Genomic DNA, 26,958 nt, shown 5'->3' with positions numbered 1-26,958 from the left:
AGGCGAGGAGTATCGCCACAAAGATGAGCGGCCACAGACAGCTACGATGCAAATTCAGCGCAACACACCAACCCTTTTGGTGGGCGGCACACAAGGAGACACCATCCATTGACGCAACGCTGAGCGCTCAGGCCACCCAATAGCCTGCAGATGCCTAACACCCTAGCCCTGCAAAGTTTACACCGTGCTCCACCATCACACAGGACAAGAGCAACATCAAGACCTGAGCAAAACACAGGACACCTACAACACACACCACACAGTACACAACAACACAGACACAGGCTGGAGCAGCCCGGACTACCACACCCACCTCTCCCTCTACCTCACACACAGCACCCACCCTCACGAGGCCTCCACACGACACACTGATTGTCCACACACACCCCCCAAGACACACCAACACCCTTGGCCCCCTCCACTTAGCTTGGGCACTGCCGTGCGTCACCATCCATCCTCAAGAGCCAGCCTCGATGCCAGGCACGCCCTCTCTGATCTTCCTTCAGTCGCAAACCTTCACCCTCACCACCTGCCAAAACAGACCACAAACCATCACCTGCATGCCACACAGCTCCAGCCTCTTCCCCAAAAAACATCCTCCTCCAAAACAACACGGTCCCTCCACTCACCTGAAACACGTCCCTTCCAAACTCAGACATCCTGCCCAGTGCTCACACACCCACAGCACCTGGGAAAAACAACACAAAGTTACTCTTCTGCCAGGTAGCACCCAACAGCCCTACTACAAAGGACTCACCATTCTACTGCAGCTCACACCCTCAGCCACCCCAGAAAAGGCCCCCCACAGCACCTGAAAAAAAGCACAACAAAACACATTACTGAGAGGCAGCCCCACACCACCCAACCACATGATAAAGCTCTCAACGACAAGCTGCCCCCTCTTACCTGCTCAGCCTCCACCTCAGCACTCAGCTTCTCCACGCCACAACTGCATCCTGCACCTGCAAAGTCAGAGACAATACCACAGCTTGAGGGGATGGCCACAAAACCGCACCCCATCCACACCCACCCACCGCTCCCACACCTTTACCTGTGCCGCTCACCCTTCCCCACTGTCATGCTACAGGAGGCCGCGCCAAGCTCTGCCACGCACCTGCAAAACCAGAACACCACTGGCCAACAGGCACAGCACCAACAACACAACAGCCCCACTCCACACTCTGCTCCATCTCTCACACCAACACTCACCTGGCCAGCCTCCTCCTAGGCACAAGCAACCCACTTGCCTCATGGCTTCCCACCTACAAACACAAAACAAAAAGCATTCAGCAAACCACCACCCAGAACACTCTCTTGCCAACAACACTCACAAGCTCACCTCCTTAGTGCACATCTCGGTCTTCCTCCGTCTCCCTCAGGCACCCACAACACTGCTCTGCATCTGCAAAAGCAACACAAACTGCAGCACCCAAAGGCAGACCTATCCCCATTCCACTCCCCTTCACCACTCCACGCTGCACACTGCCATTGCTAAAACCCACAGGCAAGGCACCTCCAGCCCCAAACAAACAGCCACGCTCACACACAGCACACACAAACACAGAACAAAGCCCTAGGCAGAAAGAACAGTTCTCACGCATAGGACCCTGCGGGCCACAAAGCCCTACAATGCCACAACTGTGCGGCTCAGAGACTCGGGAGAAGCCCAGAAAAGTCAAACGCCATGGTCCGTGACAGAAAGCAGCCAGCAAAGCCACGACCATCAATGCACAAGAGGCTGGCCAGAAAGACCCAAGACCACGACCACACAGGGAAGAAAACCCTGAAAGCATGCCACAAAGGCGAGGAAGAGCGGCCACGGAAGGCGAGGAAGAGCATCACCGCAAAGATGAGCAGCCGCAGAAGGCAAGGAAGAGCGGCCACGGAAGGCGAGGAAGAGCATCACCGCAAAGATGAGCAGCCGCAGAAGGCAAGGAAAAGCATCGCCGCAAAGATGAGCGGCCGCAGAAGGCGAGGAAGAGCATCGCCGCAAAGATGAGCGGCCGCAGAAGGCGAGGAAGAGCATCGCCGCAAAGATGAGCGGCCGCAGAAGGCGAGGAAGAGCATCGCCGCAAAGATGAGCGGCCGCAGAAGGCGAGGAAGAGCATCGCCGCAAAGATGAGCGGCCGCAGAAGGCGAGGAAGAGCATCGCCGCAAAGATGAGCGGCCGCAGAAGGCGAGGAAGAGCATCGCCGCAAAGATGAGCGGCCGCAGAAGGCGAGGAAGAGCAGCCATGGAAGACGAGGAGCATCGCCACAAAGATGAACGGCTGCAGAAGGCGAGGAGTATCGCCACAAAGATGAGCGGCCACAGACAGCTACGATGCAAATTCAGCGCAACACACCAACCCTTTTGGTGGGCGGCACACAAGGAGACACCATCCATTGACGCAACGCTGAGCGCTCAGGCCACCCAATAGCCTGCAGATGCCTAACACCCTAGCCCTGCAAAGTTTACACCGTGCTCCACCATCACACAGGACAAGAGCAACATCAAGACCTGAGCAAAACACAGGACACCTACAACACACACCACACAGTACACAACAACACAGACACAGGCTGGAGCAGCCCGGACTACCACACCCACCTCTCCCTCTACCTCACACACAGCACCCACCCTCACGAGGCCTCCACACGACACACTGATTGTCCACACACACCCCCCAAGACACACCAACACCCTTGGCCCCCTCCACTTAGCTTGGGCACTGCCGTGCGTCACCATCCATCCTCAAGAGCCAGCCTCGATGCCAGGCACGCCCTCTCTGATCTTCCTTCAGTCGCAAACCTTCACCCTCACCACCTGCCAAAACAGACCACAAACCATCACCTGCATGCCACACAGCTCCAGCCTCTTCCCCAAAAAACATCCTCCTCCAAAACAACACGGTCCCTCCACTCACCTGAAACACGTCCCTTCCAAACTCAGACATCCTGCCCAGTGCTCACACACCCACAGCACCTGGGAAAAACAACACAAAGTTACTCTTCTGCCAGGTAGCACCCAACAGCCCTACTACAAAGGACTCACCATTCTACTGCAGCTCACACCCTCAGCCACCCCAGAAAAGGCCCCCCACAGCACCTGAAAAAAAGCACAACAAAACACATTACTGAGAGGCAGCCCCACACCACCCAACCACATGATAAAGCTCTCAACGACAAGCTGCCCCCTCTTACCTGCTCAGCCTCCACCTCAGCACTCAGCTTCTCCACGCCACAACTGCATCCTACACCTGCAAAGTCAGAGACAATACCACAGCTTGAGGGGATGGCCACAAAACCGCACCCCATCCACACCCACCCACCGCTCCCACACCTTTACCTGTGCCGCTCACCCTTCCCCACTGTCATGCTACAGGAGGCCACGCCAAGCTCTGCCACGCACCTGCAAAACCAGAACACCACTGGCCAACAGGCACAGCACCAACAACACAACAGCCCCACTCCACACTCTGCTCCATCTCTCACACCAACACTCACCTGGCCAGCCTCCTCCTAGGCACAAGCAACCCACTTGCCTCATGGCTTCCCACCTACAAACACAAAACAAACATTGTTCAGGGAACCACTGCCCAAGACACCCTCCTGCCAACAACACTCACACGCTCACCTGCTTTGCACAGGCCCTGCTCGTCCTCCGTCTCCCTCGGGCACCCACGACACTGCTCCACATCTCCAAAAAACAACAGAAAAATGCAGGACCCAAAGCCTGATCAATCATCATCTGCTCCCCATCACCACTCCACTCTGCACGCTGTCATCGCTAAAACCCACAGGCAAGGCACCTCCAGCTCTAAACAAACATGCACACACACAAACAGCACACACAAACACAGAGGAAAGCCCTAGGCAGAAAGAACGATTCTCATGCATAAGACCCTGCTGGCCACAAAGCCCTACAACAGCACAACCGTGCACCTCAGAGGCTCAGGAGAAGCCTAAGAAAGAGTCAAATGCCACAAGCTGTGACAGCAAGGGGCCAGCAAAGCCAGGACTACGGAAGCACAAGAGGCTGGCCAAAAGGACCCAAGGCTACGACCATGCAGGCAAGAAAACCCTGAAAGGATGCCGCAGAAGACGAGCGAAGAGCGGCCGCCGCAGAAGACGAGCGAAGAGCGGCCGCCGCAGAAGACGAGCGAAGAGCGGCCGACAAGCGCTCAAACATCACCACAAAGATGGCCAGCCACAGACAGCTATGATGCTAATTCAGTGCAACACACCAGCCCTTCTCACAGGCAGCACACAAGGAGATATGATCCATTGGCACAATGCTGAGCACTCGGGCCACTCAAAAGCCTCCGGATGCCTACCATGCTACCGATGCAATATCTGTGCCATGCTCCATGAGCACAAAGAACAAGAGCAACATCAACACCTGAGCAAAACACAGGACACCTACAACACACACAGAACACAGCACGCAACAACACAGACACAGGCTGGAGCTGCCCGGACTACCACACCCACCTCTGCCTCTACCTCACACACAGCACCCACCCTCACGAGGCCTCCACACTGTAATGACTGGCAGCACACGCACACACCCACCCACACACACACACCACCCAAGACACACCAACACCCTTGGCCCCCTCCACTTAGCTTGGGCACTGCCGTGCATCACCGTCCATCCTCAAGAGCCAGCCTCGATGCCAGGCACCTCCTCTCTGACCTTCCTTCACTCACAAACCTTCGCCCTCACCACCTGCCAAAACAGAGCACAAACCATCACCTGCATGCCACACGGCTCCAGCCTCTTCCCCAAAAAACACCCTCCTCCAAAACAACACAGTCCCTCCACTCACCTGAAACACGTCCATTCCAAACTCAGACATCCTGCCCAGCACTAGGACACCCACAGCACCTGGGAAAAACAACACAAAGTTACTCTTCTGCCAGGTAGCACCCAACAGCCCTACTACAAAGGACTCACCATTCTACTGCAGCTCACACCCTCAGCCACCCCAGAAAAGGCCCCCCACAGCACCTGAAAAAAAGCACAACAAAACACATTACTGAGAGGCAGCCCCACACCACCCAACCACATGATAAAGCTCTCAACAACAAGCTGCCCCCTCTTACCTGCTCAGCCTCCACCTCAGCACTCAGCTTCTCCACACCACAACTGCATCCTACACCTGCAGAACCAGAGAAAACACCACACCTTGAGGGGATGTTTGCAAAACCGCACCCCGTCCACACCCACCCACCGCTCCCACACTTTTACCTGTGCTGCTCACCCTTCCCCACTGTCATACTACAGGAGGCCGCGCCAAGCTCTGCCATGCACCTGCAAAACCAGAACAGCACCGGGCAACAGGCACAGCACCAACAACCCCACACTATGCTCTGCTCCATCTCGCAGACCAACACTCACCTGGCCAGCCTCCTCCTAGGCACAAACAACCCACTTGCCTCATGGCTTCCCACCTACAAACACAAAACAAAAAGCATTCAGCAAACCACCACCCAGAACACTCTCTTGCCAACAACACTCACAAGCTCACCTCCTTAGTGCACATCTCAGTCTTTCTCCATCTCCCTTGAGTACCTGGAACACTGCTCCGCATCTGCAAAAGCAACACAAACTGCAGCACCCAAAGGCAGACCTATCCCCATTCCACTCCCCTTCACCACTCCACGCTGCACACTGCCATTGCTAAAACCCACAGGCAAGGCACCTCCAGCCCCAAACAAACAGCCACGCTCACAAACAGCAGACACAAACACAGAGGAAAGCCCTAGGCACAAAAAACAGTTCTCACGCATAAGACCCTGCCAGGCACAAAGCCCTACAACACCACAACCCTGTGGCTTTCAGGCTCAGGAGAAGCCCAGGAAAGACTCAAATGCCATGGCCTGTGACAGAAAGGGGCCGGCAAAGCCAGGACTGTGGATGCACAAGAGGCTGGCCAGAAAAACCCGAGGCCATGATCACACAGGGAAGAAAACCCTGAAAGCATGCCACGAAGGCGAGGAAGCGCGGCCGCCGAAGAAGAGGCGAAGAAGCGCGGCCGCCGAAGAAGAGGCGAAGAAGCGCGGCCGCCGAAGAAGAGGCGAAGAAGCTATGTTGAAAATCTGCAACGACACAATGCCCCTTTTCACGGGCGGCACAGCAGATACAATCCCTTTGCACAACACTGAGCGCTGAGGCCAGTCCCAAAGCCTACAGATGACTACTGTGCTAGCCCTGCAAAGTCATCCTTTGTGCTCCAGGAACACAAAGGACAAGAGCAACAGCAAGACCTAAGCAAAAGACAGGACACCTACAACACACAACATACAGCACACAACAACACAGACACAGGCTGGAGCTGCCCGGCGCCAAGCACAACCCCACGGCCTTGACCTCACCGAAAACAATCATCCTAAAGCACTACACTCATGGTCAGCAAACACACACACACACCCCTACCCCCAGGACAAGCCAACACCCTTGACCCCTCCACTTAGCTTGGGCACTGCTGTGCGTCACTGTCCATCCTCAACAGCCAGCCTCGATGCCAGGCACCTCCTCTCTGATCTGCCTTCAGTCACAAACCTTCACCCTCATCACCTGCCAAAACAGAGCACAAGCTGTCACCCGCACACCACGCAGCACCAGCCTCTTCCTCCAAAAACACCCTCCTCCCAAACACCACGGTCCCTCCGCTTACCTGTGCCCCGTCCAAACTCCAACATCGTGGCCGGGCGGACACCCGCAGCACCTGGGAAAGGCAACACAACACAGTTATTCTGCCAGGCAACGCCCAATAGCCCTACAACAAAGAACTCACCGTTCCACTCACCCCAAATCCTCTGGCAAAAGGCCCCCCCACAGCACCTGAAAAAAAGCACAACAGAAGACATCACCAAGAACCAGCCCAACACCCCCCAGTCACAGAATAAAGCGCTCAATGACAAGCTGCCCCTCACACCTGCTCAGCCTCCGTCTCGGCACTCAGCTTCTCTACGCCACAACTTCACGCAATGGCTGCAAAAACACAGAAAACACCACACCTTGAGGGCATGCCCACAAAACCAAAGTCCTTCGGCACCCACCCTTTCCTCCCACACCTTCACCTGTGCCGCTCCACTCTGCACGCTGCCACTGCTAATAATCCACAGGCAAGGCACCTCCAGCCCCAAACAAACATGCACACACAAACAGCAGACACAAACACAGAGGAAAGCCCTAGGCACAAAGAACAATTCTCACACATAAGACCCTGCCGGGCACAAAGCCTGACAAGACCACAACCGTGCAGCTTTGAGGCTCAGGAAAAGCCCACGAAAGAGTCAAACACCATGGCCTGGGACGGAAAGGGGCCAGCAAAGCCAGGACCATCACTGGACAAGAGGCCATCCAGAAACAAGCAAGGCCATGATCACACAGGGAAGAAAACCCTGAAAGGGAGCCCCAAAGGCGAAGAAGCGCGGCCGCCCGAGGCGAAGAAGCGCGGCCGCCCGAGGCCAGCCACAGATGCTACGATGCAAATCTGGCACGACACAACGCCCCTTTTCACGGGCAGCACAGGAGGAGATGCAAACCCTTCGCACAACACTGAGTGCTCAGGCCACTCCAAAAACCTGCAGACGCCTACCGTGCTAGCCCTGCAAAGTCTGCATCGTGCTCCATGAGCACAAAGGACAAGAGCAACATCAACACCTGAGTAAAACACAGGACACCTACAACACACACCAAACACAGCACACAACAACACAGATACAGGATGGAGCTGCCCGGCCTAGCACACCCCCCTCTCCCTCTGCCTCACACACAGCACTCATCCTCAGGAGGACTCTACACTGTAATGACTGGCAGCACACGCACACACACACACCCCAAGACAAGCCAACACCCTTGGCCCTCCCAACTTAGCTCGGGCACTGCTGCGCCGTCCTCAAGAACCAGCCTCGATGCCAGGCACATCTGTTCTGCTCTTCTTTCAGTCACAAACCTTCGCCTTCACCACCTGCCAAAACACAACACAAGCGGTCACCTGCACGCCAGATGCCTCCAGCCTCTTCACCAAAAACACCCTCCTCCCAAACACCATGGTCCCTCCCCTCACCTGCAGCCTGTCCAAACTCCAACATTGGGGCTGGGCGGACACCTGCGGCACCTAGGAAAGGCAACACAGTTACTATTCTGCCAGGCAACGCCCAACAGCCCTACAACAAAGGACACACCTTTCTACTGCAGCTCACACCCTCAGCCACCCCAGAAAAGGCCCACACAGCACCTGAAAAAGCACAACAAAAGACATCACTGAGAAGCAGCCCAGCACCAGCCCCACGGCACAGTAGAGCCCTGACCCAAACAGCTCCCCCTCTTACCTGCTAAGCCTCCGTCTCAGCGCTTGGCTTCACCACACCACAACTGCACCCAATGCAAAAAAAACCTAGGGTACAAAACTAGGAAAAAATGTTTTCCCTGAACCCCTCCTGTCTCTTCTTTTCTGCAGTCCTGCAGAGCAACAAACAATTCCCCAACTGTCATCATCTCAGAAGAGCCCAGTGAGGAAGCTGCATCCCTTCCACAATAAACTCAAAAACACCAGAAAACAACAGTGACCGTCAACAAAAGATACAACAGGATATTCAGAAGCCCTTTTTCAGCCCAAACAACCCACACCGAGATGCTACCCAAGAAAAACCCTATCTCCTACAAACACTTCCCTCTCATAATCACAGCTCCAGCTCAAGCTGCCTCATTGCTCTTCTATTGTTCAATGCCCTTCGCATCTCCAAGCGTACAAATAGGTCTTCCAGGATAGTTGTACATCCTCAAATGCTGTTATTTGCTAAGCCCATTACAAACTACCACTCCCACAGCAGATCAAAGGCAGAATGAACTCAGGGAAGAGAGACCCCCGCTTTATGTAACCCTAGGCCCCACCCACTTCCCTACCCAGAAACCCTTTGGAGGGGAGGGGCAAACAAACAGCAACCATAAATACATAGGGCTAGGCAGAAGCAATTCTTCTGCCACTCAGCATCTAGAACAGAGAGGACAGAAGGCATAAAGAGACCTCTTCTATGAAATAGAACATCTGTTTTTTACTGAGACTTCATATAGTATCTACATTATCAAGAGGTAGGTCATTAAACTCCTTTTTACCTTAACTAGCACAAGCCTTCATATTAAAAGCTACAAATGAGTTCTGGTTATACTTAGGAAAAAAACTACAACATTCCACAGCGCCTACAAAGGGAATGCTATACCATAGTCCTCTAATGGGTTCAGGTCTGCCTAGAATACAGCTGCTCGGGCAGGGCAACATTTCCTGAAGGGCAAACCAGGATATCAAAATGAACTCTGGGAACAAGCCCTCTGCTGTAATAGGAGCACTTCCTAAGAGGAATGGGTCTTCTATAGTACCTAAAATGAAGAGAAAAAAAGTCAGTGGCTGGAATGACTAGTTGTCCAGGAGAATACTATATCTGTATCACTAACTGGAGAACTGACACAAGGAGATCTCAGGATGGCTCCGGAGGGCACAAGAGGGATGCTAAGAGGGCTGAAAGACCAATGCAGCATTCTGGGGCACAACAAAGAATAATCCAGAATAAAATAAAGGGGCTCCTCACGAGTCTGCAGGACCAATGGAAGTCTATACAACACAACAAAGCTCTACAGAGGACTCCAGATTGGATTACACATTTCCAATGGAGACTAGAGAACAATAAAAAAAAAAAGCCAGTAGAGAATAACTAGAGTTTCCCCAAGGGGTCCAAGGGAAAACGATGCTGCTAAGACCACTAGATGATGAACAGAGAGCACTGTTCAGAAAAGTTCTGAGGACACTACAACAATCTTAAAGGATTGACAGAGCCAAAAGATGGCTCTGGGAAAAAAGGAAAGCTGAAAGAGAACTCCAGAGTTCACTAGAGGGGTGCTAAAAAGCCTAGACGGCCAACAGAGCTCTGTGGGGGAAAGATAAAAGGCCAAAAAAGTGGGCGGGGGGGAGAGGGGAGAAAAATTGAGAGCTGCTGAAAGGGCTGGAGGGCCAACACAGAGCTCCATGTTGCGACAAAAGACTCCAGAAACATTTTGAGGCCATTACAGGGGTCCTAAATCAGTCTAGAGAATCAAGATACAGCTCTGGGAAATGAGGAAAGCCAAAAAGAGACTCCAGAGCACACTACAGGGGTTCTAAGGGGTCTACATGGCCAAAAAGAGAGTCTGAGGTGCAAGGAAGCCCTCAGGAGGAGTTCAGAAGTGACTACATGGCTCAAGAGGGGTCTAGAGGGCCAGAAGACAGCTCTGGGGAACAAAGAAAGACAAAGAGAGGTCCCAAATACAAGAGCAACAAGCACAAAAAACTTCTAGAGCACAATTACAGCCAAAAGAGGGTTCCACAACAGACTGCAGAGCTGCAAAGACAGCTGCATGGCCAAATGAGGGCTCTATGATCCAACAAAGACCTGCAGAGAGCTTTGGGAGGGACTACATGACCTGGAAGTCCAAAACAAAGCTCTGTAGCACTAGGAAGGGTGGAAAAGGAGTGCATATCACACTAGAAAGGTACTAAGGGGCCCAGGAAGCCAACATACGTTTGCAGGGAAAGATAAAAGAGGAAAGGCCAGGCAAGAACAGACAGCTGTCAACAGGGACAAAGAACTAACACATGGCTCTGGGAACCAAAAGGTCTCCAGAGGGCTCCTGATGTGAACACAGGAGTTCTAAGAGCTCTGGGAAGCCCCAAAAGGGAAACCTTCCAGAGTAGTCCGAAGGGAACTAGACGGGTGGGTCTAACCGCAAAAAAGCCTCTGGGGAACACGAGGAACCTGCGGAGGGGTTCTGGAGGACCTAGACAGTGCCAAAGGGGTCTGGAGGACCAGAAGACCGCTCTGAGGTACAACAACTACAGCAAGACTGATTCAGAAGACACGAGAGGGCTTCTAAGGGCTCTCCATAGCCACAAAGAGACTCTAGGGAAGGAGGAGGAGCTTCACAGGGATTCTGGGCCACCTAGACAGTTTCAGAGAGCTCGGAACAAGCAAAAGACAGCTCTGGGCAGCAAGGAAGAGCCAAAGAGTGGTGCAGAGTGCTCTAGAGCGGTGCCTAGGGGCCTAGGGAGCCAAGATCCAGCTCTGGGGCACAGGGAAACCTGCCAGAGTAGTGCCGAGGGCAGCAGAGGGGGCCCTCAAGGGTTTACATGGCCCAAAACCCCACTCTAGGGAAGGAGGAGGAGCTGACGTGGGGATCTGGGCCACCTAGACGGTGCCTAAGGGGTCTGGAGAGCCAAAACACTACTCTGGGGCACCCCAAAGGTCTCCCCAGGGGCTGTGAGGTGGATAGAGCAGTGCTAAGAGCTGTGGGGGGCCCAAAGACAGCTCTGGGGCACAGGGAAACCTGCCAGAGTAGTCCTGAGGGCACCAGAGGGGGCCCTCAAGGGTTTACATGGCCCAAAACCCCACTCTAGGGAAGGAGGACGAGCTGAGGAGGGGGTCTGGGCCACCTAGACAGTGCCTAAGGCGTCCGGAAGCCAGAAGACAGCTCTGGGGCACAACAAGTACTGCAATTGTAGTTCAGAAGACACGAGAAGGCTTCTAAGGGCTCTCCATGGCCACAAAGAGACTCTGGGGAAAGAGGAGGAGCTCAGGAGGGGATCTGGCCCGTCTAGACCGTTGCTGAGGGCTCGGCACGAGCAAGAGACAGCTCTGGGCAGCAAGGAAGAGCCAAAGAGTGGTGCAGAGTGCTCTAGAGCGGTGCCTAGCGGCCTAGGGAGCCAAGATCCAGCTCTGGGGCACAGGGAAACCTGCCAGAGTAGTGCCGAGGGCAGCAGAGGGGGCCCTCAAGGGTTTACATGGCCCAAAACCCCACTCTAGGGAAGGAGGAGGAGCTGAGGAGGGGCTCTGGGCCACCTAGACAGTGCCTAAGGGGTCCGGAGGGCCAAAACAGTGCTGTGGTCTGCCCAGGGGCTCTGAAGTGGATAGAGCAGTGCTACGAGCTGTGGGGGGCACCTACACAGCTCTGGGGCACAGGGAAACCTGCCAGAGTAGTGCCGAGGGCACCAGAGGGGGCCCTCAAGGGTTTACATGACCGAAAACCCCATTCTAGGGAAGGAGGATGAGCTGAGGAGGGGGTCTGGGCCACCTAGACAGTGCCTAAGGTGTCTGGAGGGCCAAAAGAGTGCTGTGGGACACCCCAAAGGTCTCCCCAGGGGCTCTGAGGTGGATAGAGCAGTGCTAAGAGCTCTGGGGGGCCCAAAGACAGCTCTGGGGCACAGGGAAACCTGCCAGAGTAGTCCCGAGGGCACCAGAGGGGGCCCTGAAAGCATGTGCCTAGCCAAAAAACATCTCTGCGGAAGAAGGAGGAGCTGAGGAGGGGGTCTGGACCACCTAGACAGTGCCTAAGGGGTCCGGAGGGCCAGAAGACAGCTCTGGGGCACCCCAAAGGTCTGCCCAGGGGCTCTGAGGTGGATAGAGCAGTGCTAAGAGCTCTGGGAGTCCCCAACACAGCTCTGGGACACAGGGAAACCTGCCAGAGTAGTGCCGAGGGCACCAGAGGGGGCCCTCAAGGCGTGTACCTAGCCAAAAGACCACTCTGGGGAAGAAGGTGGAGCTGAGGAGGGGCTCTGGGCCACCTAGACAGTGCCTAAGGGGTCCGGAGAGCCAAAACACTACTCTGGGGCACCCCAAAGGTCTGCCCAGGGGCTCTGAGGTGGATAGAGCAGTGCTAAGAGCTCTGCGGGACACCTACACAGCTCTGGGGCACAGGGAAACCTGCCAGAGTAGTCCCGAGGGCAGCAGAGGGGGCCCTCAAGGCGTGTGCCTAGCCAAAAGACAACTCTGGGGATGGAGGAGGAGCTGAGGAGGGGGTCTGGGCCACGTACACAGTGCCTAAGGGGTCTTTGGGGCCAAAAGAGTGCTCTGGGGCACCCCAAAGGTCTCCCCAGGGGCACTGAGGTGGATAGAGCAGTGCTAGGAGCTCTGGGGGGCACCTACACAGCTCTGGGGCACAGGGAAACCTGCCAGAGTAGTCCCGAGGGCACCAGAGGGGGCCCTCAAGGCGTGTACCTAGCCAAAAGACCACTCTGGGGAAGAAGGTGGAGCTGAGGAGGGGCTCTGGGCCACCTAAACAGTGCCTAAGGGGTCTCGGGGGCCAAAAGAGTGCTGTGGGGCACCCCAAAGGTCTCCCTAGGGGCTCTGAGGTGGAGAGAGCAGTGCTATGAGCTGTGGAGGGCACCTGCACAGCTCTGGGGCACCGCAAAGGTCTCCCCAGGGGCTCTGAGGTGGATAGAGCAGTGCTAGGAGCTCTGGGGGGCACCTACACAGCTCTGGGGCACAGGGAAACCTGCCAGAGTAGTCCTGAGGGCACCAGAGGGGGCCCTCAAGGGTTTACATGGCCCAAAACCCCACTCTAGGGAAGGAGGAGGAGCTGAGGAGGGGGTCTGGGCCACCTAGACAGTGCCTAAGGGGTCCGGAGGGCCAAAAGACAGCTCTGGGGGACAACGAGTACTGCAATTGTAGTTCAGAAGACACGAGAGGGCTTCTAAGGGCTCTCCATGGCCACAAAGAGACTCTGGGGAAGGAGGAGGAGCTCAGGAGGGGGTCTGGCCCATCTGAACCATTGCTGAGGGCTTGGCACGAGCAAGAGACAGCTCTGGGCAGCAAGGAAGAGCCAAAGAGTGCTGCGGAGTGCTCTAGAGCAGTGTGAAGGGGCCTAGGGAGCCAAGATGCAGCTCTGGGGCACAGGGAAACCTGCCAGAGTAGTGCCGAGGGCACCAGAGGGGGCCCTCAAGGGTTTACATGGCCCAAAACCCCACTCTAGGGAAGGAGGAGGAGCTGAGGAGGGGGTCTGGGCCACCTAGACAGTGCCTAAGGGGTCTCAGGGGCCAAAACACTACTCTGGGACACCCCAAAGGTCTCCCCAGGGGCTGTGAGGTGGATAGAGCAGTGCTAAGAGCTGTGGGGGTCCCCAACACAGCTCTGGGGCACAGGGAAACCTGCCAGAGTAGTGCCGAGGGCAGCAGAGGGGGCCCTCAAGGTGTGTGCCTAGCCAAAAGACAACTCTGGGGAAGGTGGAGGAGGAGCTGAGGAGGGGGTCTGGGCCACCTAGACAGTGCCTAAGGGGTCTCGGGAGCCAAAACGCTACTCTGGGGCACCCCAAAGGTCTCCCCAGGGGCTCTGAGGTGGATAGAGCAGTGCTACAAGCTGTGGGGGGCACCTACACAGCTCTGGGGCACAGGGAAACCTGCAAGAGTAGTCCCGAGAACACCAGAGGGGGCCCTCAAGGGTTTACATGGCCCAAAACCCCATTCTGGGGAAGGAGGAGGAGCTGAGGAGGGGGTCTGGGCCACGTACACAGTGCCTAAGGGGTCTTTGGGGCCAAAAGAGTGCTCTGGGGCACGCCAAAGGTCTCCCCAGGGGCTCTGAGGTGGAGAGAGCAGTGCTAAGAGCTGTGGGGGGCACCTACACAGCTCTGGGGCACAGGGAAACCTGCCAGAGTAGTCCCGAGGGCACCAGAGGGGGCCCTGAAAGCATGTGCCTAGCCAAAAGACCACTCTGGGGAAGAAGGAGGAGCTTAGGAGGGGGTCTGGGCCACCTAGACAGTGCCTAAGGGGTCCGGAGGGCCAGAAGACAGCTCTGGGGCACCCCAAAGGTCTGCCCAGGGGCTCTGAGGTGGATAGAGCAGTGCTAAGAGCTATGGGGGGCCCCAACACAGCTCTGGGGCAGAGGGAAACCTGCCAGAGTAGTCCCGAGGGCACCAGAGGGGGCCCTCAAGGCATGTGCCTAGCCAAAAGACAACTCTGGGGAAGGAGGAGGAGCTCAGGAGGGGGTCTGGGCCACCTAGACAGTGCCTAAGGGGTCTCGGGGGCCAAAAGAGTGCTCTGGGGCACCCCAAAGGTCTGCCCAAGGGCTCTGAGGTGGATAGAGCAGTGCTAAGAGCTCTAGGGGGGGCCCCAACACAGCTCTGGGGCACAGGGAAACCTGCCAGAGTAGTCCCGAGGGCAGCAGAGGGGGCCCTCAAGGTGTGTGCCTAGCCAAAAGACCACTCTGGGGAAGGAGGAGGAGCTGAGGAGGGGGTCTGGGCCACCTAGACAGTGCCTAAGGCGTCTGGAGGACGGGAAGACAGCTCTGGGGCACCCCAAAGGTCTGCCCAGGGGCTCTGAGGTGGATAGAGCAGTGCTAAGAGCTCTGGGGGACCCGAAGACAGCTCTGGGATACCCCAAAGGTCTCCGCAGGGGCTCTGAGGTGGATAGAGCAGTGCTAAGAGCTGTGGGGGGGCCAAAGACAGCTCTGGGGCACAGGGAAACCTGCCAGAGTAGTCCCGAGGGCACCACAGGGGGTCCTCAAGGTGTGTGCCTAGCCAAAAGACAACTCTAGGGAAGAAGGAGGACCTCTCAGGGGGCCTCTGGGGGAACAAGAACAGTCCCAAGGGGTCTAGAGGGCCTAAAGAGGACTCTGGGGCACAGCGTTGGGTTCAACAGGTGTCCCGAGCATACTAGAGGGCTGCTAGGAGGGCCGGAGGGCCAAAGGGGTGCTCCAGGGCAAACCAAGGCCTCCCCAGGGCTTCTGAAGGGACTAGAGGGGAGCTAAAGGGGCTGGACGTCCAAAAGACACCTCTGGGGCCCAAAGGAGGCGGCAAGAGTAGGCCAGAGCACACTGAAGGGGGCCTTCAAGGGGTTTGTGGGGGCCAGCAGACATCTGTGGTGAGAAGAAGGTGGCCTAAAGAGGGCTCCAGAGCAGAAGAGAGGGCTGCTGAGGGGACTGGAGGGCCAACCCAGGGCTCCGGAGGGCTTGTGAGTCGACTCCAGGGGGCCTAAGGGGTCTCGAGGGCCAACATACAGCCTCGGGGAAGAAGGCAGGCCAAAAGAGTAGCCCAGAACACACTAGAGGGATGCTGAGGAGACCCGATGGCCAACAAATGAAAACCTGGGGAACAAGGGTGACCTCAGGAGGGCTTCAGAGGCAACTAGACAGTTCCTGAGGGGTGCGGAGGGCTGGCAGACAGCTCTGGGCAGCAAGGAAGACACAAAGAGTGGTCCAGAGTGCCCTGGAGTGGTGCTAAGGGGCCTGAGGAGCCAAGATACAGCTTTAGGGCTGACAGAAAATTGAAAGAGTAGGCTAGAGTGCACTAGAGGCCACTTGGGCCTCCATGTCCCTGAAAAATGACTCTAGGGAACAAGGAAGACCTGAGGAGGGGTTCTGAGCAGATAAACGGGCTCCTGTAGGTACTGGAGGGCCAGAAGACAGCTCTGGAGCACAACAAGCATCCGAGGACGGGTTCTGAGCAACAAATACCTCTGGAAGGTTTCTGAAGGGACTAGAGGGCTAACAGAGGTCTGTGGGTCAAAATTCAAGGCCAAACTGGAGAGTAGGGCAGCCTAGAGGGGTGCTAAGGGCTCCAGAGGGTTAACACAGAACTCTGGGGTACAACAAAATCCTACAGGGCAGTTCCAAGGGGACTACAGGGGTCCTAAGGGGTCCAAAGGGCCTGACTGTTCTGGGGCAGAGAGAAGTTTGGAAGAGTCATTCAGAGTGCACTAGAGGGATTCTCAGGGGTCTAACATTGCCAAAAATGACTCTGGGGAACATGGAAGGCCTCAGGATCAGTCCATATGTAATCTCAGGGGCGCTCAGGGGTCAGGAGGGCCAAAAGACAGCTCTGTGGCATAATAAAGGCCTCTAGAAGGGTTCAGGGGTGACTGGAAAGGTTCTAGAGGGCCAATAGAGCTCTCTGAGGCACAGGAAAGGCCAAAAGATGGGTACTAGAAGGGTCATAAGGGGGTTATACGACCAAAGGAAGCCTCTGGGAACAAAGGTCCCAAAGGATCCTGAGGGGGAAAAGAGAGGTCCTAAGGGATCTGGAGGGCTAAAAGAGGGCTCCGGGACACAATTTTGGCCAAAAGAGACACCTAGAGTACACTTCCGGGACACAATTTTGGCCAAAAGAGACACCTAGAGTACACTAGGGAAGTTGTAAGTGGGCTAGAAGGCAAAAAAAAAAAAAAAAAAAAAAAAAAAAAAAGCAAGGGGGCACAATGAAGGCAAAAGGAGGGGTTCTGATGGGACTAGAGTGGTCCCCTGAGAGCTAGAAGGCTAACGGAGGGCTCCTGCACAACGCAGGCCAAAAGAGGGGTACTGAAGGAATTAGGTCCTAAGAGAGCTACTGGACCCCAAGAGGGCTCTGGGGCACTACAAAGGCCTCAGGAGGGGTTCTGAGGGTACTAGAGGGCTCCTAAGGACTCTACACACCCAAGAGACCCTCTGGTGCACAATGGAGGGTTTCTGAGAGGATTGGAGCAGGCCTAGGGGGACTAGGCATCAAAGAGAGGCCTCTAGGGCACAGTGAAGGCTTTGGGAGCAGTTTTGAGTTACCTAGATTAGAAAATGGAAGAGTCTTGAGAAGATTAGAGGGCATACATTAGGTTCTAGGATAGCATGTCAGAAGGATGTCTGCAGTTCAAATCAAGGGCTCAGAGAGGGGTTGTTAGGGAGCCCAAGGGCCAAAGGAGGCCTTCTGTGGGGATTAGATGCCAGGGTCCTGAGGGGAAGAGACAGCACACAGTGGACACTGGGGCCCCCCAAAATGGAAAAGGACTGGTTCTGATGGGACTAGGTTGCAAACGGCCCTGGAGCGCGACAGGAGAACACAGGGTTCTGGGGTGCTTTGAAGAACAAACATGGGGGTTCTGAAGGGAGTAGAAGATAATTGAGAAGGCATAAGGCAGGCTGCAAGGAAATGGAGGGCTATAGTATGCACTAAGAGGCAAAGAAGGAGAACAGAAAGGGATCTGAGAGAAACAGAACTCCCAAGGAGGAGCTCAGGTGGGATTTGGGGGCATTTAGGCAATGCTGGAACACAATGAAGGCCAGCAGTTTTGAGGCTACATGCCACATGGATTGATTTTGATCAGACTAGAGAACACAGAGAGCTCTGAGGTAAAAGAAAGGAAGATGGAGGAGTCTTGAGGGGACTGGAAGGAAAGGGGACCTGATGGGATAGAGGGCACACAGAACGGTCATAGGGATAGGGCATAGAGAGGACTCTGTGGTGCAATGAATAGAAAAGGAGGGCTTCAGGGCACACTGAAAGGGTGCCATGAGCGCCCAGGGTTCTGGAGTGCCCTCAAGGCAAACAAAGGTTCCTGAGGGGAGCGTGTGGCAATCAGAGGGCTGCTGATGGGACTAAGAGACAGTGAGGTGGGCCCTAAGGGGCTCAGAAGGCAAACAGGGGCATCCTGAGAGGACTACAGGGAAAAACAAAGGCTCTGGGATGCACTAATGGCAAATGGAGGGGTTTTGAGGGACCCAGAAGAAAGAGAGAGGGGACTTAATAGGACAAAAGAACAAACATAGGAGTCTTGATGCTACCAGAAGACCCACAGACTCTAAATGGCAGAGTAATCATGCAGGAACTAGAAAGCAGCAAAGACTTCTGAGGGGACAGGAGAACAAATGGAGTGTCTTGGAGCACACCTGAAGGCAAATGGATAGGTCCTGAAGGAACTAGGGAGCAAACGGGTGAGTCCTGGGGTGATGAGGCAGAAAACTAAAGGTCCTGGGACATTAACTCACCTGCCATAATCCTTCCACTTGGACCCTGCCTCTTACCTCTGAGAAGCAGGCCTTTGCTTTCATTCCGCAGGCAGCTGTCAGCTGTTGTGTAGTCTTGGCAGACAACTTGAGGATCACTGCCCAGGCAGTCTTGACCTACAACACCATGTGCTCAGAACAGTTCTCAGGAAGTCATGCAGAGTCATAACCTGAAGGGCAAAAAGCAAATCTCTTCAGGACAGTTCTTATTTCATCATAGGAGCATTTTTCCCCCCTCTCTTCTCCGCTGTACTGCCTCTAACAACACATCTTCCTCATCACCCTTTTCCCCTGCTACTTCTACTCCTGTCAGTTGCCCCTGCATCTTAGTCCTCTAAAGCACCTGTTTCTCATCCACATGTACTTTTATCTCCTGTTGCCCATTCCCCCTCCTATTTGTCCTATACCAGGCAGCTGAGACCCCCTGGCCTAGTTCTTAGCCGCACACCCCTTTTGATCTGGCCAACAGCTCTAACAGAGCAGAGGGCAGCACAGAGGGTGGATGCGAACATAGCACACCTAGGCACTGAGCAACACAGAAGCAGCAGCAAGGCATCCAAGAGATCCCATGTTTGTAAAGAAAATATGTAGAGGCAACTGGGGATTCTCTGCAGCTGTGCCCAGGGCTCCTGGAGGCTCTTTCCACCCAGTTAAAGGTAGCTGAACACAGTGACCTTGGGAGGCAGTGACACAGTCCCTGGGGCTGCTGTGGGGTGCCTGCGGCTGCTCCAGGGTCTCTCCGGCTCTTTTAGGGTCCTTGGACAGCAACAGTGCTGGTTGCATTTCCTTGTGCTGCAAAACAGGACAGCTTTGCACCATTCCCTCCCAGCGCCACCACTCCTCCTAGTTGTTGCTGCCTACCTGGCCCCAAGCCTGAACAAAGCTATGACTATCAGGAGCCCCCACCGCCCCTCACACTCTCCCTGCCCTCCCCAGGGACAATAGGGACATCCCCAGGCCCTGGGGAGAACCCTGTCTGGGCACACCAGAGATGGAAAATACTTCCTGCCCTGTACCAGGGAAAGACAGGGAAATTCCACTGCCTCGGTGACCCATGGACACTCTCCTGGGAGCAGCAAATGTCCAGTGAGGAACAGAGACACTGGGCCAATGCTGCAGGGCTGAGAAGGCACAGACACCTGGAACTACAGCTCCTGGTATGCCACAGAACACAACGTGGCCAGCAGGTGGGAAACCCGCTGACAGCTGCACCTCCTGCCACCTCGAGAGACACAAGATGGTCTCCCAAAAGCCCAGCAGGGGAAGGTAACACCTGCCAGCATGCCCTGCAGATTAAAATGGCCGCCGGGAAAGCTACTGCTGGAAGACTACTCCTCCCGGCATGCAGAGCGAAGCAACATGGCCGCCCGGAAGCTCAGTGCCGGAAGTTTACTACTCCCGGCATGCAGAGTGAAACAACATGGCCGCCCGGAAGCCCCTTGCCGGAAGACGACTGCTCCCGGCAGGCAGAGCGAAACAAAATGGCCTCCCGGAAGCTCAGTGCCGGAAGTTTACCACTCCCGGCAGGCAGAGCGAAACAACATGGCCTCCCGGAAGTCCCGTGCCGGAAGACTACTGCTCCCAGTATGCAGAGCGAAACAACATGGCCTCCCGGAAGCCCCGTGCCGGAAGACTACTCCTCCCAGTATGCAGAGCGAAATAACATGGCCGCCCGGAAGCCCCGTGCCGGAAGACTACTCCTCCCGGCATGCACGGCGAACCAACATGGCCGCCCGGAAGCCCCGTACCGGAAGACTACTCCTCCCGGCACGCCGCGCGAAACAACATGGCCGCCCGGAAGCCCCGTGCCGGAAGACTACTCCTCCCGGCATGCACGGCGAACCAACATGGCCGCCCGGAAGCCCCGTGCCGGAAGACTACTCCTCCCGGCATGGCCCGCAAAACAACATGGCCGCCCGGAAGCCCCGTGCCGGAAGACTACTGCTCCCGGCATGGCCCGCAAAACAACATGGCCTCCCGGAAGCCCCGTGCCGGAAGACTACTGCTCCCGGCATGCCGCGGTCCTCAGCGCTCTGTGAAGCTTGACCCTCGGGCCATTCCGTTCCGTTCCGTCCCACCCACCCCCCCCGGCCCCCTGAGACCCGGACGCCGCCGAGCCCGGAGCGCGGCCCCGCGATCCCCAACCCCGGCCCGAGATTCCCCCGACGCCGCCGGACCGGCCCCGGGTCAGCTCCGACACTGCCCCTGCCCCCACTGCGACTCTCCCAGGCCTTCCTCTGGGATCTCTCCTTCCCCCGCCCCCCCCGACACGGTCCCGGTCTGACCCAGGACCCCCCGCGCCACTCCCACCGCGCAATAAACCAACCCCGCCAGCCCCGACGCCCCCCGTCCGCCCTCCCCCCGCACCACTGCAGCCCCGACGCCCCTTTTCCTTCCTCCTCCAGCCCCGGTGCAACCCCTTTCTCGTTCCACCCTCGCCCTGGCGCCCCCCTTTTTTCTCCCCTCCTCGCCCCATCACAGCCCTGGCCCCCCTCCTACCTCCCCCCCAGCCCCGGCGCACCCCCTTCCTGACCACTCCCCGTGGCCCCGGTGCTCCGCTCTTCCCCACCGCCCCGGTGCACCGCCATCCCCGGCGCAGTTTCCGCTGGCCCGAGATGCTCCCGTCTGCCGGGACGCGCGCACCCCCCGGCCCCGCTCACCTCCTCCGCGGTGCGGCCGCAGCGCCGGTCCCGGCGGGCGGTGCTCAGAGGCAGCTCCGTTGTCCCAGACCCGCCCCTGCACGAGCTTCCTCCCGACTGCGGCCCCAGCCCCGGCGCATGCCTGCCGTGGCCATCAGTGCCCCCAGCCCCACCTGGGGCTTGTTCCAGCCCCAGGGCCCACAGCTGCAGCCCTCAGGAACCAGGGGAAGGGAATTACCCTCAGCCCCATCAGGGACAGCTGGGGCTGCCAGGGCAGCAGAGGCACCCCAGCGCCTGAGAGGTGCTTGCTAGAAGCTGAAGGGAGAGCCCTGGGGGGTACAGAGAGGAAGAGGGAGTATTCAGGGGACAAGAGAACAAATCAAGAGGTCTGGGTGCAACAAAAGTTTAAAAAAAGTTACCAGGTGATGATAGAGCAAACAGAGTGACTCTGGGGGCACCAAAAGGCAAAGGCAGGACCCTGGGGCACACCAAAAATCACCCAGAAAACTCTGGGACAGGGGAGAAAGATAAACAGAGAACTTTGCGGTGTGCTGCAAAACAAACATCGGGCCCCAGGGCACGCGGAAAAGCACACAGAGGGCTTGCCAGCAACCCAAAACGTGAATTGAGCTGTCCTGAGGACCACCAAAGGGCAAATGCAGGGCTCTTGGGCAAACCAAAATTCAAGTGAAGGGCCTTTGTGCACACTAAAGGGGCCACAAGGCATGTCACAGGGCTCAATGCAGCTGACGGCAAGGTGCCTGCAGGCTCCCCCTTTCCCCAGGAAAACTCTGTCTCCCAGCACCAGGCACACAGGCCCCCGCCACCGACACATGAGAGACGTTGCGGAGTGCTGAAAGCAAATCTGAGGGCAGTCTGGGGACTTCACACAGCCCTGGAGGGGCCCTGGCTGCCCCCAGGATAATGGGAATCTCCACCAAGAGCCCCAAGGGTCAAGGCAATGCAAGGGAAGTTACCCCGAGCCCTGTGAACAGCACTGGGGTCCCTGGGAACCGCAGGGACCCCCAAGTACAAAGGATGTGGGGACCAGCTCCCAATCCCAGACACAATGTGTAACCTCCTCCCCTGGGCATCATCTTCAGGCAAAGCGACAGCAGGGACCACAGACACGAGCGCAAAGAGTAAAGCAACTGTTTATTGTTTTACTGCACAGAAGCAACACCTGGGAGAGAGTCTGCCATGGAGCTCAGTGCCAGCATGCTTCTTCTTACCCTGTGACACCTGAAGAGTCATCTCTGCACCGGCGTTCGTCGGTCCTTTGGGGAAGGGTCAGCTCCTGCTGCTGCCCTTGACGCGGCAGGCGTCTGAGTAGCTGACAGCCTATCCCCTCTACTTTTTCCTTCAGGGATAGGATTCAGCTCTGACAGGTGAGAGGATCTTTGATCTCTGATCCTGCCTGTCTGCACTACTGCCCTACCCCAGACTAGAGCCCTGCAAGACACTTTCACAGCTCTCACCTCACCTGTCACATCACCACTCTCAGTGCGATGGGCCTGCGCCTTATCAAATCCAGACCTCAGGTCAGTGCGCAAAGCTGAACACTGGGAACAGGGGAAGGTTAGGAACCCCAAAGGAGAGTTTGCAGCCTGCTGCTTAGGCTTCGGGGCTTACAGTTTATTATCTAAGGATTCAGCCCTTGTCATTTATCAGTAAGGCGTAAGCCCTGAACCCTAAGTGACAAACTGCAAATCTTGGAACCCAAGTGGTTGCTTTAAAATTTACGGATGAGGTTGGATTTTAAATCCTGCGCCCTGATCGCTAAGTCAGCGAACTGTAAACCCTGACTGATAAAGACAACCCCACAAAATAAAGTAATAAACCATAGCCCCTGAGTGACAGACCCTCAACAACAAACTAAACAATAAACCTTAAGTGAAAAACTCCAAACCCTCAGCTTTAAGCAAGAAACATCAAAGTACACATGAGCTTGCAAGTTTTGCCCACAGCTTAAGAAGTTTCCCCTTCATTTAGAAGTACAGCAGAACAGGAAGATATGCATCAGAATCATGTTACAGTTGCTGTTTATAAGCTTGGTCTTAGCCACCATTCAAATGTGAGCACATGCAAGAATCGCTCCACAGGACTGCAGTAAGCTGCACTTCCACTGAACCTACCTGAAACATTGCAAGCGCTTATTCAACTCCATTACAGACAATTAATATTTTTGGTCCCCTCAGCTCCATGGGCAAACATCCACAGCCAGTGACTCCAGCAACCACCTAGGGGACAACCACCTTCCACCTCCCAGCCCTGCACACACACAGTGCAGCCCCAAGACTTAGCTGCGTCCACGCTGCAAGTGAGAGCGCAACCTTCATGGCCAGCCACAGATCTCCGCAGAGCTCCCAGCTGTGACACCGCTCCTTCGACTGCCAGACTATGCTTCAGCACCTGCAAAGAAGCCAGAACAGTTACTGAGAGGCCAGGCAACTGCACAGCCCTCCTAGAACTACTCCCTAGTCCAAGGCCCGTAACTATTCCCACAATTATGACTGACCCTCTACACTGCTCCAGTCACTCTCTCAGGCTCCGTTTCATCGCAAGGATGTCACAGCAGCCCTCACATACAGTCAGGCTCGCTCAGGCACTCGGCCACCTCCAGCCTTCGGTAGATGGTCCTCCTCAGGGAAACTGTGCCGCTGACGGACACTCTCAGAAAGCACTGTCCAGCCAAGGCAGGATAAAAACTAAGGCCTCCAAAAACTCCAAACTCTGGAGACTGAGCTGATGGGAAACTGACTCTGGCCTGGACAATGACAGAAGAAGGATTTTGCTTCACTCGTTCAGGCTGCCTAGCATGTGGCCCAAGTTAGACAGACCGTGCTGGAAATCCCTGTGACGTGACAGCATGCCGGAAAGCAGAGTTGAAAACAGGCTCCTGGAAGAGGAGCAGAGTAAGGCTGATGTAGGGAAGACAACAGTTTGCATAAAGTCAGAAAACAGGGCTCAATGCCAGCGACACAATCACAATCACAATGCACCGCGCAGCAGCCCTGTCTGCGCACAGGCAGACAAGACACAGTAACTGCAGACTGCGCTGACATGTAAGACGGACAACAGCAGCTCCAGACTGCCCTAGCACACCCTGCCCTACCTGCACCTGTCCTAACACCCGAGTACTCGGAGCCTCTGCTAATCTCTACCACATGCTAATGTCTACCACATCCCCCCACAGCATCTTTGGCCCATTAGTGCTCCCCCACTGCACATCCGCAGCCCCATGCCTCTGCACATAGAGTCACTGCAGGGGTATCTGACATGACCTGAACCAGGCAGATTGATGGGACCCTCTGGTTCCTACTGATCGTCTCTGCTGAGCACCAATTGCCTCTTGACACCTTCCACACCAGACAAAACACAAAGGAATGATGAACCTTCAGCTGGACAGAGGGACAGGGAGCAGAACAGAAGAAAAGAGGGATAGAGAGCTTGGCTGACAGATGGAAAAAGAAAGAGAAGGATAGAGACCTAGCCCCAGGGTCAGGGCCCTGGACAAAGGAAGAGAAAAAGAGGACAGAGGGCCAGACAGGTGGAGGGCTGGACAGAGGACCAGGGAGCAGAAGAGAGAAAAAGAGGGATGTAGAAGTGGACAGAAGAATAAAGAGAGGAAAGGAGAGAAGGGGAAGCAGACAGAGGGACGGGAAGCAAAAGAGAAGGGTGGAGAACCAGACAGAGGAATGGGGACTGAAAGAGAGGAAAGGGAGCCAGTCAGAGCAATGGGAAGAGAGTGAGAAGGATGAAGAGCCAACCAGAAAGGTGGAGAGAAAAAAAAGAGGGAGGGGAAGTCAAACAGAGAGGTGAGACGGAACAGGGGAAAAGAGGGATAGGGAGACAAATAGATGGATGGGGAGCTGAACAGAGGGACAGAAATAGAAAGAGAAGGCTGGAGAGGGGGACAGAAGGCTGGAAAGGTACAAAGAGACAGACAAGAGCAGCAGAGGGATGGGGAGCTGGACAGAGGAACAGCGGGCGGGTAGTGGGACAGAGAGGGGAAAAGGATGATGGAGAGCTGGATAGAGCGATAGGGAGCCAGTCGGAAGGAGGAAGATATTGACAGAGGGATGCAAAGAGTACCAGAGGGATGGGGAACTGGGCAGGGCACTGAGTAGCTAAACAAAGGGACGGGGTATCGGACAGAGCTACAGGGAAAGAAAGAAAAAGATGGAGCGCTGGACAGAGGGACAGCGAGTGGAACCAGATGGATCCAGACAGCCCGGAACAGCCCTCAACACGTTCCAGTTCCACTCACCTACTGAGCTGCAGAGCTCTCTGCGCACTGCTGTGCGGAGGACCCGCAGCCACACCAAAAGGCACGTGGAGGCCACTTGTGGGCCTGCTTGCCCGTATCCCTACACCTCCAGAGTGTCTGTGAGAGTGAGGGTGCACCCACGGGTCCACAGTTCCTGGGGAGGAACCTTGTGTTCAGTCACGGTATTTTACTATTCCTCATGCATTAGCCCCTTTCAGACCTTCATATGCACGTGCTTAACCCCAAATTCTCTCAGCCCTTAACAACTTCAGTACTCATAGCACCTCGTTTTTCCACACTCTCGAATCTTCCTTGCTCTTCCCTGTCTTGTTTGAAAACTCTCCCAGACCTCTCCCGTACTTACATGCTTCCTTAAGACAGTATCACCGAAATCAACAAAATGGGTTGAGCTGCTCCTCTTCAAGTTGCCGGCCCTCGGAACATTATCCTGCAAATAAATCAAACCACAAAAGTCACTGGGAGATTTTCGTTTTAGAGCTTTTTTTAACGGCTCCCTAACCTGGGCAAATGCAGAACTCCCCTTAATCACTGTAACACTTCTTATTCTGGGGTCCCAAGTTACTGTTATTACATTAAGCAGCAAAGCAAGGCAAAGACAGGTGGGGTCACATGTTACCCATCTAGCCACAAAAACTCTTATTTTAGGCCTCACTGGTTACTACAGGTAAACAGACCAAAATAAAGCTCCAAACAGGCAGGTGAGGCTTCACACAGACCTTGTGGCCCTGCTAGCAACAGCAACACCATATTCCCTCTCTCCTTGGCTGGTCCATGAATTGTGGCTTATTACTCACAAGTCCAGTGAGGATGCAGCCAACCTTCCTACAGCCGAAGTTCTTCAGCAAGACCATGCAGAGAACCTTTCCACTGGCATTTGGATTCTCCTGGCCGCTCTTGACTCGCTTTGTAACTTACAAAGGTCTGAGAGCGGTAGCCTGTAGTTCTTCATGGCAGCATGTAGTCATTCCCCGATGTTCTGAATACCTAAGATTAACACAATTTATAAACACAAAAATACCGCCGCTATAGGGTGTACAGTCAAGCTACAATTTCCGCCACCAAAGAAAACCCCTCCGTGTCTGCCAGAATGAGCCATATGCATCAGCGCCTACAGCTCAAGGCTAGCAACCCCTCCCAGGTGACGTTCTTCTGGCAGGCTGCGTGTCTGAACAACTCTGTCTCGCCTAAGAGTCTCCGCTGGGACATTATAACTTTGTCAGCCAGCGCTTGTTGATGGAGGCACGGTAAAATCCATCACCCTCCGAAAGTATAAAGCAAAGTGAAAAAAATCAAAGCTCTGCAGAAAATCATAAGAAACCAAACTTGTTTATAAGCACCAAAGTAGGTCTAATACACACACAAGCAAGGTAAATGATAAGATGCAAGCCACAAATACCGCTTCCCCCAACCACCCTTTTGGAATCTATGATGACATTTGGGTTGCTGTGAAAGGGAAGTTAGACTAAGTAGCCGCTAGAGCTTAATCTTTCAG

The 26,958-nt window shown here is 55.3% G+C and overlaps 1 protein-coding gene across 1 annotated transcript in view; it reads right to left on the bottom strand.

Annotated features, from left to right (window-relative positions):
• Window positions 1-23,456: 23,456 nt before the first annotated feature.
• The window catches only part of LOC104142281 (uncharacterized), a 157,680-nt gene continuing 154,178 nt past the window's right edge, over window positions 23,457-26,958 (bottom strand). The window contains exons 2-4 of the transcript XR_011136210.1: window positions 26,261-26,450; window positions 25,446-25,893; window positions 23,457-23,587 (exon numbers count right to left, since the gene is read on the bottom strand). The gene's annotated coding sequence lies outside the window, so the exon portion shown is untranslated. The remainder of the gene's footprint in view (window positions 23,588-25,445; window positions 25,894-26,260; window positions 26,451-26,958) is intronic.

Source organism: Struthio camelus, chromosome 24 (assembly GCF_040807025.1).
Source record: "Struthio camelus isolate bStrCam1 chromosome 24, bStrCam1.hap1, whole genome shotgun sequence".
Lineage (NCBI taxonomy): Eukaryota > Metazoa > Chordata > Aves > Struthioniformes > Struthionidae > Struthio > Struthio camelus.
This window is presented reverse-complemented; position numbering and strand designations above follow the sequence as displayed.